Source organism: Vespa mandarinia, chromosome 2 (assembly GCF_050613455.1).
Source record: "Vespa mandarinia isolate Hongniang chromosome 2, ASM5061345v1, whole genome shotgun sequence".
Taxonomy (NCBI): domain Eukaryota; kingdom Metazoa; phylum Arthropoda; class Insecta; order Hymenoptera; family Vespidae; genus Vespa; species Vespa mandarinia.
Genome location: NC_140811.1, coordinates 9,610,318 through 9,623,837, shown reverse-complemented (window position 1 = coordinate 9,623,837; position 13,520 = coordinate 9,610,318). Strand labels below are relative to the sequence as shown.

At 29.2% G+C, this 13,520-nt stretch overlaps 1 protein-coding gene across 1 annotated transcript in view; it reads right to left on the bottom strand.

Annotated features, from left to right (window-relative positions):
- The window catches only part of LOC118439728 (UNC93-like protein), a 36,766-nt gene extending 29,415 nt beyond the window's left edge, over positions 1 to 7,351 (bottom strand). The window contains exon 1 of the mRNA XM_035861730.2: positions 6,803 to 7,351. The gene's annotated coding sequence lies outside the window, so the exon portion shown is untranslated. The remainder of the gene's footprint in view (positions 1 to 6,802) is intronic.
- Between the last annotated feature and the right edge of the window lie 6,169 nt (positions 7,352 to 13,520).

Genomic DNA, 13,520 nt, shown 5'->3' with positions numbered 1-13,520 from the left:
ATAACGATGTCGACGAAACGATGAACAATAAAAATAGTAATAATAGTAATAATAGTAATAATAGTAATAATAGTAATGATGATAGTGATAATGATAATGATGATGAAGATAAAAATAATATTATATAATAAATTTCACTTATTTAAAAAGCATTTTGCCGTATCATTTTTATTTAATAAATTAATTAAACATAAAATAATTTATTAAACATATTTCAAAACAGACACTTTTGTGTGTGTGTGTGTATGTGTGCGTGCGTGTGTGCTATCTTCGAAGTGAATAAATATACTCCAATGTTTCAAGGTGAAAGTAATCAAAAATATGCTATAATTTGGATCGTAGCAATCATTGAAAGTACCGTGCAAATTTTAATGACATATTGTTTACTGTCAAAAAATATCTGCTAATCTAGCAGTTTTTTCTTCTCTGTTATTCTTTCTAGTTCAATCCTTAAAATAGTAGGCCCAACTAGATTAACGGAAACTTTGTTAAAAATGAATCAAATACGATTAACCTAGTTTCTTTTAGTAAATAAAATGAAAAATTATTCGATCGAATAATTTATGTAAATGTGAGAGATTCCTCTATTATGTGTCGTTTCTCTGCTTTTTCAGGTTTGTTCGTTTTACGTTTTTACTACTAACGCTTTATTACGTCGTCTATATTAACAGTTATCGCTAACTTAAATGGTTTGGATATTAGAAAGTTAATTTTGTCAGGAATAAAATTATGTACATATATCCACACACATATAGAACAAAAAGGAAAGATCGAGCAATGCCAACATAAAATATGAAACAAATTAACGATATAAGTTAATTATTCTTAACAAGCGATTACATTGCACAAACGATATGTATTCACATAGAAAAATATTAGTGGTACATGAACTTAATCTTAATAAATTATTTCCTATTCTAAAGCTAAACTGTCAATCCAATGAGATGTTATATACATCAACAACATTCTGCTTCATTTAATTAACGATAATATAGACTAGAGATAGGCAGCTTCTGCACCGGTCACACAATACTATCCACCAAAAAAAAAGCAAAAGACAGAAACAAAACCTGCGCAACTTATAAGGCACAGATATACTATTTCATTTATATCATTCCAAGATTATTCTTATGTTTTTTTAAACTCTTATGTCAATAGGAAGAACAAAATTTTGTTCACAAATGACAAAAATTAAATTCTGTTCACAATAGACAAAAATAAGATATCGAAGAATATTATTTTTTACGAAGAATATATATTTTTCATATTTGTGGCTTATGATTTAATTCATAAAGCCTTGTCCTCACTGAAATAATGATAACGAATTTTTTGTCGTCTCTTATTACAACATATTTCAAAACATTTATAATAAACATATGAATTTACAGAAATATTTTGTCAATACTAAAACAACATAATCAAGAATATATGGAATTTATTTCAGTTTCAAGATTACATTTGTTGCTAGCAACCAATTGTCCACACAAGTCAGTTTCTTCCGAACTACCGATTAAAGAATACTTGCTCATTGTAGCTACAGAATTTATTGTTATCATTGATAAAAAAAAATGGAAGAACGAAATTTATGAATTCGATCAAGTCTAAACCAACAGAAATTACATACAATTTATAAATATATTGAAGCTTAATGGTTTATTAACAGATGGACACCTTCTCTCCATGTATCGTTTTCTGCATTTTTGCATTTATAATTTCTATCCGAAGAGAACTACAAACATTCATATCTTCTGTATTCTTCAATTAACTTAATAAATAAATCATTATTCCATGTCACTATTTCGGACATTTCACACATATATATCTGTAAATAGCATTATCGTTATCGACGTCAACGAGTTGTGAAACGGATTACAAAATATACAGTTTGGAGAAGCATTTATTTCTGTTTCCGCGTGTTTCTTATTTACCTTTGATCTTTACTACTCCGAATGAAAACAGGCAACAAATGGCGGTATTTGATGCCAGTAGCAAAAAAACAAAAAAATCTGAAGAAACATTTGGCAGCAACCAAAAACTATTTCAAGATACATAGAATATTAACAAGTTCCTTGTAATTTCTTCAATGAAGATAAATCTTAACAATGTATGCATACTCGACGACAAAATCGCACAACACTGAAACTCATAGCAATCTGACTATACGTTCAGTCTTTTTTTCAGATCGTTTGAAAGGTAAACAATACTGTAATATAAAACGATATGTATTATTTTATATATCACACAATCTAATTACTTTTAATGAATATATATTTGTATATAAACCTTAATAAAACCTGTAACTACCACAAAACTAACTCCTGTTTCTTATTTTAGACACATACAACCGTTTCACGAGTTAACGATATTATGACAAAGAGTTAAATTGATCGACTAATTTAAATATCCACAAAGATTGTGCTTATTATACGTTCATAATAAGTGTAATTAAAACAATGGCAATGGTAAAATTGACAAGAAAACGGTATTATAAACGAATAACTTACGTATTGGGATTATGTATTACGAAGTAATAATTTAAGCGTAATTATTGAGATGGAAATCGGAGAAGTGGAATTTTTGCGAAATTGCTTGTCTCAAATTGCTATGCTTCATTTCGTGTAATAACCAATGTCGTTATAAAATCTTTCTTACTATTGTCATCAACCTAAAACCTGCTGAGAATGAACTTAATAAATCACATTAACTTTTTTTAGAAATACGAAAACCTTTTCTACCTTTCCAGGGTCGAAGACACTTTTATTATATTCGTTTTATGCCAAGATAATGTAACGTTTTTGTATAAAGGAAGTTTCGATTACTTTTACGTAATTATTTATTTATATATCTCTAGTAGATATATATGTATATAGGTGTATATACATATATACGCAATATTGTTCTATTACAAATATCACTCTGCTGTTTTATTTCACTGACTAACAAAAACGCTTAAGTCATCGCTTGAAAATTCTCTTACAGTGATCGAATTATTGGTAAATATCTTTTTCAGAACAGTAAAATATTCACCACATTGCTACCGTTTCCACCATCAAATCCGAATTCGAAGCTACTACTAATTATATAGTTAGATGAAACATTTGTGTATTAATTTTTTTTATACAACAAATAATATGATCAAATAATAATTAAAGAGTTTATTAAAATAATCGTCGAAATAATCAGTTTTTCGCGACATGAGCCTTGTTTACCAGTCTTTCAGTGAAACGATGCCACGTGGTCAGAACGTGCGCGTTGTTATCCGCCGCGGTTTAGAAAGTCCTCGTCAGGGATCAGCCGATGAACGCTCGTCCATTTCACAACGAATCATTGGGTGAAAAGGTGCGCCCATATTTATTATTATATTATGTATACTTTTTACGTATATGTCTAGGTCAATTTAAAAAGTTGATAGTAAAAAAGCATTTTGTTATATACAACTGAATTAAATAAAATTGAATTAAATAAAGAGGATTGTCTTCTTTCATCCTTTCCTTTCTTAATTAAGCCGTTCTTTGAGGCAAAATATACAGTTAAATACTTTCAATGTATTCTTATATTTTCTTTTTGTTATCTAGATCGTATACACATGTCACCGTCTACGATTAACTGAAAAGAATATTAATAAGAATCTTAACGACCTTCCATAATCTCGAATTAAATAAGATCGAAATTTGTTTGCGCGTATTCGTGATATTTTCTTAAAAATAAATTTGTAATCTACCTCTTTCGTTTTTCTCTTTCTCGAGTCTACGTTTGTGCCTCTTAAGCCTTATCCATACTGAAGCAACAGCGAGGGAATTTTTATTAATATTCAATGTATTTTTAAAAAGTCGCCGTTTATTATTGAATATTTTTCCAAGTTTTTGTACCTAGTAACAAATGTCACCATTTATTGTCTATTTCCATCCAGCAGTGAATATCAAAGAAAAATGTCTATATAATATAGTCCTGAAACTGAAACAAAGCACGAATGTTCCTCAGATTATGTTGTTTGATGTGAACAAGATGTTTCTGTAAGTCGCTGTTTGTTGAAAATATTTTAAAACATGTAGCAACAAGAGATGACAAGTTTCTTATTGTTACTTCAGTGGAAACAAGGCTTTGTGAAATCGAAATGCGAATCGATGTTATCTTGTTAAATTCATATTCCTAGATATTGCCCTTTCACGTATTGAAATATGAAACTCTATCCCAAGTGACATGCACTTTCGTTTTTACGTGCACGAACTAGTCGAATTGTTTTTATGAATGAAGCACATGTGCCCATGCCCATAGATGGTAGGAATCTTGTATTGTTACCTCCTCTCTTACGTTTCTATTATGCGTATGGTAATATTTTCGTGTTTAAGATTTTTAAAAGTTCGCGTATCATGCAAATAGATAGGGAGATAGAGAGAGAGAGAGAGAGAGAGAGAGAGAGAGAGAGAGGAGAGAAGGGAAAAAAAGGGTAAAAGGAGAGAAGTATTTTCAAGAAAGTAGTATAGGTGATGTAGAGAGTACGTATAAGGAAAGGATCGAAGTTCAGAAAAAAAAAAAAAAAGAAAAAAGGGACAAAAGGATGAAGAGAAGGAAACATACTGGTAATGTTCCTGGTAAAGAAAGAGAGAGAGGAGAGAGGAAAAGAGTATATAATATATAATAGATAATAAGAATATGTACGTCCAATAGAATCTGAATTTCGTAATTTTAGTTTAATTTCGATAACGAAGAAATATCTCTTTCGATAGATATATCGAAGCGCGAAGAACATCAATTATATCGGAAAACGTAAGTTAGATTATTCGCCAATACTCTCTATGTTTATGCATCATTTCTATGATACATCAAATCAGGAGATTCGATTTTTTGAAAGAGGGAAGAGGAATTTTAAAAATACGGTTTCAAAAAAAAAATCATTTTTTCCTTACGAGTAGCGATTGATACCATTACACAATGCCGCCCATTTGAATTCCTTCGCAATGTGTCATGATAGAAAAACTATGTAAATACATACGATATATGCATGTAAATACTTACGTATATGTCGCTTAGAAAGGAGCCGCTGAACTTTCCTCTGCTTGCATGCGAGCATGCGCGTATCTCTTTGTAACGGCCGATATTATCGAGATTAACGACTAAAGATCAAAATTACTTTGATTTAAAATATTACGAAAAATTTTAATCGCGTTAATACTTGACAAAATTTGTTTCATTTGAGGAACACTAAACCATTAAACCATTAAACCATTAAACCATTAAACTGTATTCGTATTAGCATTTTGATACTTTTTATTGTAAAATTTAATAAAATCAAGAAAATCTCCGAATAATTGTTTTTCTAATTCACTAATGAATGCTTCACTAATGATAGCTTCAATTATTGATACGCTAAATTATCGAGAGAACCATAAAATAATCATTAAGAATATTTTGTCAAAAAAAAAGTTACAGTATAATGTAGTCGTCAAATGTGAGATTCCATTCGTGCTTCTTTTTCTTATTCTTCTTACATAACAATTAAACAATTGAAACTCTTGTAAATGTATATGTATAAGGTGAAATGTTAAGGCTGTTGGTTGCATGCTGTGAACAAAAACCTGAATTTCTTATTTCATGTATACGTATATATTTGGTAATATATATTTAGTATATATATTTGATAACTTGAGAAGCATAAGAAACAAAAAATTCGCATTATATGATTTTGTATCAAATAAATTTGTAAAAAATTTTTTTTGATATATATATATGTATTTATGATATTTATGATATGTATTTGTGATATATATATATATATATATATATATATATATATATATATATACACGCACACATAGCATATCTAGAGATGAATGAAAAACGAAAGAGATGAATCGCAGAGAAATGAACGTACACATATACCGATAGTTCAGGATATAAATATATAATAAAGTTATTATAAAAAATATAAAGTAAAGAAAAATAGTTTATTTATGACAGTTCTAAACATATCAATGGAAACGTTACGCATGAAACATAATTTTAACAAAAATATCATTTTTTCTTAGATATCTCACTTATATATTAAAGTTCACGTCATATTAATATAATTGTATTATAGTCTGAAAAATAAAAACTAAACACATTCAATTGAAAACAAAAAAACATGGAACATATGTTAAGAGTCTTGACTAAGGATTTTAAAAATTCTGTGATTTCAATTAAATTCCTATCTTTAACGATAAAAAGTAAAATATAATCGATTAATGTAAAAACATCGATTAAATTCAAAGTAATCTTCATTATAATTATCGTTTTCTTGTGTCATGATGAATAGACTAAAGACATGGTACTTATGTGAATGCGAAGGATTCTACGGTATTTTTAATTCAAATTGAGAATTACGTTCTTCATGCCCAGAATAAAATGTTATAAATGTGAACGTGTCATGTCGTGTTTTCTCTCCTTGAAGGGAGAGGAGACGATAGGAAATGTCATTTACGAACGCTCGGAATTTATGCAAAGAGACAAATATACCTTCGAGAAATCTATTATTTTTAACGGCACAGTTTCAAATAAACTATTGATGCTCAAAACAATACATTACATTCACATCATACAGTAAGTATCTCAAAGCATTTCAACGTAAATGATTTTTTCTTTGGTACGGCAAAAAAAAAACAGAAAAATGGCAAAAGTACAGAAGAACGGTTAATACGTCGAGAAAATATCAAAATTTCTCGGATTTCCTTTCACGTTTCCTTTCAAGAAAGCAACGCGTGTGTCGTATCGACAGTGAATCCGGAAAATCTCGAAGATGAAAAATCAACAAAACTTTACTCACGTTTTAAAAGGTGTAATTCCTTTTCTCTCTGCAAGAATTTGCCTATTTCGATTCTTCGTCTCTTTCTCGTTGATCTTCGTCGTAATAAAACCAAGTAAGCCGTTCTCGCAAAAAGATCTAACAGGAGAAAGAAAAGCTTTGTTCGAGGGCTCGACAAAAAAACCTTGTCAATGACGTTTCAAATCTGTTTTTTTCGGTCTCAAAATTGTTATAGTTTGTATCGCTTTTCTTTCAGAAGACAGAGAAAGTACGATTTTCTCTTGTTTCACGCACGCGAATACCTCAAACACCAATAACGCGCAATAAATTCAAAATTAATTTCGTGAATATCTAAATTTCGCGTGTCTTGTACCCTAAGAAATTTGCGAAAACGTAACGCGTGCACGCGCATACGCAAAATAACAAGAAAGAGCAAAAGAAAACGAGAAAAAGAGAGAATATGTATAAAATGTGCAACAGTTTAAAAAACGAAAAAATAGAAAAAACCACTCGGCCGAAAAAACCAAACTACGTCCGAACAGTTCGGGGATTCGAAGACAACTGAACCTGCCAGCGGACTTTGGAATCGGTGAGCGGATTCGGTTCGCCGACTCGAGTTTGTCGTTCTCCTTCTAACCTCTCTCCCTCTCTTTCTAACAATACATGCATATACCACATATGCCATACACGCACACACCTTCCTTTTCTTTCCTTCCATTTTTCTCGCTATTTCTCTTTTTATACATCGCACGAGCTCGCTGTTCGTCATCCGTGGACATTCAGTTTTGCTGCCAGGTAGTAGTACTACACTATCTTTCCCTCCAACCGCTTTCTATGTCACTGGCCGTGCACTCTATTGCGCGCGCGCATACACACATAAACATTTACTATGCTATAAATTATCGAATACTTCTTCCTGCACAGATCTATACATCTTATTTATTTTAAATTATTTTACATATTTAAGCATGCTTTTAGAGGGACTATTGAACTTAAAAGAACAACCAATCATATATATATGCGAATATTTTTTTCTTATATAAAAATAATGTTTTCTTGGGATATTGTAATTACAAAAAATTACTATCATTACAACTTAAATATTACGTTGCAATTAAAGTAATACGTAGCGCTATAACGAATTTGTGTATATTTCGTAAAACAGATTAAAAAACAATAATAATATAGAGCTTGAAAAAGACGGAGAACATTAAAACAATGCAGGAAAATATCAATACGTCTTAACAACAAAATCAATCGTACAATATGCAGTATATGTTCTATGTTTTTATTTGAGTTTCTTTCGAATATCGAAATTAAAATAGAAATTGAAACAGTAAAACTAATTTGAAATTTATTCTAAATAAGATATTTTTGCAAAAGTCTAATCGATGATTTCATTCTTATACTAACCTTAACAATCATCCGAAAGTCTTGTCACGATGACCCGCACCCACAATTAGAGAAATCATTGTAAATCATGGACGTATTGAAAACTTTCCGCTAATGATTCGTTAAGAGTTATAACGTCAAGAACGTAACGAATTTTGAATCACAATAAAAGATGAAAAATTAACGACAATAATTAACGACAATAACTAGAAGACTACTCTAATAGTGTAATAAGAGAAGAATTCATAGAATAAAATGTCGCATAGTGAAAATTGTAATTCTATATAGTAGTAAAAACTTGATTCTTGAAGTATGTAAATATGAATAAAAACAGATATTTTCGAGAATAATATTTTTGAGAGTAAACGAAACCTCATGAAAGATAGACATTTGATGGCCTTCATTCAAGGTTTCTTAAACGATGACAAGAATGAAACGCGTCGTCGAAGACTTCGTCATCATTATTATTATATAGAAAACACTTGTTAATTATCGACAGTCCTATAGGGATAGATAAATTAATTCAATATAAATTTGACTTCGAGTTTATAACGTCAACACTTTGCAATGAATTTAACAAAGAAGAATTATTATGATCATGAGTAACGTTACCTTTTCATCATATTAACTATTTTCGAACGATTATAATTCCATGTATTGTACTTTAATACAAAAAAGTTATGAAAAATTGCGAAGACGAGAAAGATTTCTCACCCGACAATAAGATATTGTCATTGTGCCATTCAATAGAATACATGAATTCATACTCAAATTCTAAGAGAAAAACATTATTAAGAACATTTTATGATAAAAATCATTACAACTTCTTGATTAAACAAAAAATGGGACTGACAAAAATCGTAGATTTAAGAAAAATTATAACATGAATTGACTGAAAATTTAAAGCCAATGTAGAATTTTATTAATTTTATCCACGTTACAATATTTATTATCTTTCGGAAGAAAAAATATAAAAAGTGTTTTATTTCACATTGATTATATTAAAGATTCGTCATTAGAACGAATATATAAAATATGAAATATATAAAAGAATTGTGTATACAGAAGTGTAACATACGTCAAAAACCAAACGAGTTATCTTCATTCGGTTTCGAATGTTTGAACATATTATCTTAATGTATTTTCTTCTTGGTTTTGTCTTCTATCTCATTTGTATTAATATGTTTTACGCAGTACCCGTGACAAGATAAGTACTTTATATAAAGCCATATTCCTAAAATTTCTTATTTAAATATGATTACAATTATTAACACATTTTTGATTTATAAAACATTTCTAATTCAGAGGATTTTTATGAACAGAGAATATTTACAGACTTGATCATGATTTCATTTTAAGGACAGTTTAATTAATTCATGCTAATTTATATTAATATAGATTAGTATAGACAGACAATACTAATATAATGATACTAATCACTAATATAGACAATTTATAGAAATTGCAAATTTATAAAATTCCTTTAACTAATAAATAATGACATATATGTCTACTTTTGACAACTTGAAATATTGCCAGAGAAATATTCACAAAAGAATCATATAAAATAGTACTATCCAACTATATTCCATGCTTTTTGACAAGATAACAAGATAAAGTAATGATACGATGAATATTTTAATAAAGTCTACGACTCTTCTTAATGGTGTGGCTGCTCGCGCCATTTTGATGGCGAACACGTCCCCCCGAAGTCAATGAAAAGTTACCGCAGCTGTGTGGAAAATATATTATCGCAGAAGGACAGTAGTTGATTATCCGATTATGCAAGAACACCGTGTATTGGTATTTATAGTAATTTATAAAGTAATCGTGAATGCCAGGAGCATCGGCAAAACCAAATCGTTTCGCAAAGATACCAGAAGACGTGACATTACGACTTGTCGCAAGAACTCTTATTTTCTTCAAATTTCTACTAGCATTTCAATGCTTACAAATAAATACTGTGATTCTTCTCATTTATCCTTACCAAAAGAAATATATAATATATCATATAGATATGTTAAAGATTTACCGATAAAGTGGTTTATTTTCTATTGTTTAAACAATCATATCTTCGATCAAAATATTTGGAAGAGAAAGAATTGTGAATGAAAAAAAAAAAAACATTCTCTTGAAATACGTTTTGTTGCAAAATATAATCTTTGTAATTTTATATTCTTCTTTTTTTCATCAGAAAACTAATCAGTATAACACATCTGTAGTCGCAAAGGAAAGAGAGAACTTGCTCTCGATAAGAATGAATCTGAAAACTCTTTGAATCTATAAATTTGTAAGCTAAATTGTACAATCTTAAGTCAGGCCAATTAACTACTTATAACTTAATTTTTTTCTTTTCTGTTAGGTATAATCATTAGCAAGATAATGGCTTAACAGCTAATCATACTTTCTTTTGCAAGGCATGATTTAAAAAAAAAAACTTGTCAGAAGGTGAAAGAGAATTCTTCTCCCAACGGAGGAAAATTTTTCCCAGCATTAAGATATGAGATATCGGACGAATAGATGTAGCGTCAAATATTTAACTGCGTAAGGTATTTGTCACTTTTACGATATTACGTAAGATCATTGGTGTCCTTATAATCCGAGGAACCATGGCCTACTTCGAGGTATTTACACCTTAACCGTGACAAAATCCACCGATCAATAATTCGCAATACGATTGGCCAAATTTCTTATATGCATCGTTAATTTATTATTACACATTTCTACAAGAAAAAATGGGTAATATAAAATAAAAGTTTTATTTTTTTTAGGCACAACCGTAAAGGGTTCTTTATTATTATTTTGAATTTATTTTAAATTTCATTTGATTATTATACATTCTCAAAAGATTAAAGTAAAGAAATAAGTTAACATTTTCTCTCAACATATAATTCGACAGCCTTTAGAAGCTTCGTATAGTTTATTCTTTTACAATTGTATACATTATAATATATTCCTAAACATATCATTATAAACATATCTAAAATTAGCTACTGTTATATATAGACAAGTACTTACATATTTTCCATTGCCATGACCACTTTTATTACTTGACTTAAATTCGACCATAAATTAACATTCTTCTATATATTTTTAGTTAAAATTTTTGGTTAAATACATACATATGTCTAAAATTTCAAATAATTTGTTAATGCTCTTGATTTTAACATTAAATATAAGCCTTAAAATGTCTATGTAAATTTACTGCAATATTAGCAACAATTTAAAATAAAAATAAAATAAAAAATAGCGAAAAATAATATATATTGAGAAGTGCTACGTTGACATTATCAATGTTTTTTTGTCATGTTATTCACTTCATTTGTAAAATTACTATTTACCATGACAGCAATATTGTCAAATATAGTACTATATTATTTAGCGGAAAAATCAGAAACTATAAAATCGATAATAAATTATGCTATACAGCGATAGATGGCACGATTTCTCATTGTGGCGACCTTGTCGCGACTGTTACGCCTCCTCAGGTAAAACACATAACTAACACGCCTTGGCGCCACTAAACTCACACGCGGGAAACCAAGCAAACAAAATAAAAGACAACAAAAGACCCCAAAAACAAAGGAGACGAAAAAGATGACGGGAACACAAAAAATATTATATATTCGTTCTTCGACTCTTCTGGAGACCACAGCCATAGATGCTGGAAGTCATACTCTGATTATATCTATTGTATATCGAACAAAGCTAAATAAACATATCACTATTATTATTTGATGTGCAAAGTTTCTTTCTACATAGTGGGTTATCAACGATAAACACACATCATGTAGCTAGAGTAATAAGTAACATCTGTTGCCATTTAGCATGCCATTTCATCCAATCAATTCTCGTGGTTATGGTCCTTAACTAGGCGAGAAATACTTTAGTTTTTTGTCTCTTGAGTTGTTATTCAAATTTAATTATACACTTCATTTTATTTAATCGTGTATTAATATGAAATATATACATTGTTTTGTTAAAAAGTAGTTTGTGTTATCCTTCTCAATTAGAATTACTCAATTGATTTAAAATTCAAGTGTAAATATAAATAGTATTTTAGCAATAAACAACAAAAAATACAAATTTAATAAAATCTAATAATAAAAGTAGATTAATTTTTAAAAAAAGGAAAAAAATTATCAAGTACCAATCATCTTTGAGTGAGTATAATTGCCTATGTCGGTGCTGTGTCAGCTTGCATGAGGAAATGAAAACCACCTTATATATGATAAGCTTTGTATACAATTTTACCAACAGAGAGCGCGATGGTAATGGCAACGACACATTTCTTTTGACAACAGGAATATGTATATTATTTCTCATAAATTTGATATGTCCTATGATAATATTCATACATTTCAAACATAATAAGTCAATTGAATACTACCAAAATACGTTATCGAATAATACAAATGAATATTGCTATTTACAATTTTTAACATTTCCCATACGACGCTTAAATAGCCAATGGTGTAAAAGAAATTATATTAACGACCAATTAAAACATTTGATAATAAACTTTTTCTAAAATACTACAAAAAGTAAGATGCAATTCCATTCAAGGTAATCTTAATCTTCGCAAGTTAACTATGTGAATTTGAGCAGGAATTAGATATTTTGAATTAAAAATGGAAATAAAACAAATGAGTGTAAATTGATTTCGCGAAATATGGATTAACTAGCTCAATTATTTTCAACTTTTGAAGTAAAAACCGAATCTTAGAAGAATCTCACATTGGTTGATGAATTTTTGTTTAATAATCGCATTTATTTTAAATCTTTCCCATATAATAATAGTACACATATATACTTAACTATTCTGTTAGTCGGAATTATTTTCGCTCGTACAAAAAATGAGGTACAATCAATCAATTATTACTTGGGAAAAAAATCCTAAATGAATTTACGATTCACTTTCCTTTATATTGTGTATACGTCACGCATAAGAATATGTGTAAATTACAATGCAATAAGAAAAGTTGTTTAGAATTTATCTCCTAACAACAGTAAAAACGGAAAAAGTGTCCTGCTAAAATTATCCCTTATTTTAATGGAAAAGAATTAATAACTGTGATTATTCAGAATTACCTAATACTCTTTACTAACGGGAAATAAACTGAGCATACTCTTTTCATGAATCAAAATTCGTTTGCTTAAAGGAAAAACGTATTTAAAAGAACGCAACTTATTATATATTCATATATAGATAAAAAATATGAAGAAATACATAAACAATGGGAGCGTCAATGAATGCTTAACAGAATGATGAGCGCGAGGGAGCTAGTCTCGTAGATAGACTAGTTTGTACTTATGTAGGTGTCGGGTAAAAGGAGGAGAAGGGAGC